The sequence below is a fragment of the Myxine glutinosa genome, unplaced genomic scaffold (assembly GCF_964187855.1).
Source record: "Myxine glutinosa unplaced genomic scaffold, kmMyxGlut1.1 SCAFFOLD_306, whole genome shotgun sequence".
NCBI lineage: Eukaryota > Metazoa > Chordata > Myxini > Myxiniformes > Myxinidae > Myxine > Myxine glutinosa.
This window is the reverse complement of record NW_027616431.1, coordinates 288,878-290,789: the sequence shown is the minus strand read 5'-3', so window position 1 is coordinate 290,789 and position 1,912 is coordinate 288,878.

Below are 1,912 nucleotides of genomic sequence, written 5' to 3'. Positions count from 1 at the left end.
TCACTGCTTTTGTTTCATCATTATACATTGACTTCCTTTGACTATAACCAGGGTCTGCGTTTGTACCCGTTGACATATCAGGAATAAAACCTTCAACAGCTCCCTTACCCATTCTATCACTAAACGAATATAGTGTAAATTTCATCATTTCAGATGTAGCAGAGACATAATCAACCGCTTCAACCTCTTGTGTTCCAATATACAGGCGGACACTGTCAAACATTTTCCAGAAGAAATCATTTACGAGTGTAGCATTAGTATTATTCGCAGCCTTAGTGAATTTAAATTTACACAGCAAGAAACTATCAGCTATATTCAAGTAAGTTTGTTGATTATTTATTTCAAAACTTTTTGTTCCGTTTGAATTCCAGTCTGTTCCTGTTATAGCATTTACCTTAAAATAGTCTTCCTTTTTAGTGGAGTTTGAAATGATAATCGTATCATCCAAATCATAGATACTATCAATCGCTTCCATACTTGTATTTATATAGCATTAAAATTGTTGAAACCCTGACCCAAGTATTTTAATGATTTTTTGTCGTTCTTGTGAAGATAGTTGAGTTTTACCTTTTTTTATTTCTTTGATTGCTTGTAATTTATGAGACTCCTTTTGAGCATCTTTTATACTCTTTATAGCACCCGCAACGGAGCCCACGGCAGAAGCAGTTGAACCAATTAGGTCTTTATGTTTAAGGATGGTTGAACCAATACCCATTAGAGTATCAATTATCCCATCTCCTTTATTTCGAAATTGATGACCTACACCTCGTTGTCTCTTAGGTTTATAGTATCCTCTACCCACATACCTTGTATAGTCTGGTGAAAGGAACATGCCCTCCCCTGTAATTATTTTATATTTTCCCAACTCGTGTTTTCTCACAATAACCATTATTTATTTATTGAAAAACTTCACGTAGGTGAATTCTGATGGATATAATTTCATCATTAAAGGATATCATACGATTATCTTGGTCGGTTATCCTAAAATTTACTCTGTATATGGTTTTTCCTGACACAGGTAAATAGACAAGATTTTTTGGTTCCATATTAAATTTATAACCAATCGGGGTTGAGTATGCACTGAATGAAAATATTGTATTTGTTCTTATTCCATCGTTATAAGCACCATCAATCAAATCACAATGAATTAATACTGAATTTATACCGGAGGATATTTGGATAACATTATCACTGTAAAACGTCCCGTTATTTTCAATCTTTTTTGAAGAGAAACCCAATAGCTCTCTAAACGAATTTTCAATCGTGAAATCAACTTTATAATTATTTTTAAGTTTAATAGTTGATTTTGAAGTGTGTTTTTGAATATCTATTACAATATTTTTTGGTTCATCACCTTTTTCTTTCATAAGGCGAGAGACTTCTGAAGATATTTGAGAAATCTCGTAAGCTCCAGGTGAAACAGTTATAGTTTTGTAGGCAGTGCCTGGATTATAACTAAACTTGTTGTTTTTCTCTGTGATATTAAAAAGGGTATTGTAAGTTTCCATTGACAACAAAGATGCCTCATATGAGGTAAGGGGGTCAAGTTGTAGTGGGTAAGGGAATGAAGCTGTGTAATCGCTCGTTGTGAAATTAAAACTAAGAATTGTGCTTCTCATCTTATTTAATATCTAATAAAATATCTTTGTATTGACATTTATTAATTATTTTCATATTCATCAACTGATCTAAAATGGCTGAGGATTCATTAAAACAATTGTTGTTTCCAGCCTTCTTACTACCTAACAACAATAATAGCCTATTAACTAATTGTGATGGGTCATTTGGAAGAAAACTAACACCTGAACCAAGTTTACTTAAAGCATCAATAATATGTTTCTCCTTCTCATTCTTCTTACTTTTACCAGCAACAGAAACTCCATAATCAAGTGCATTTAACAACTCAATATAT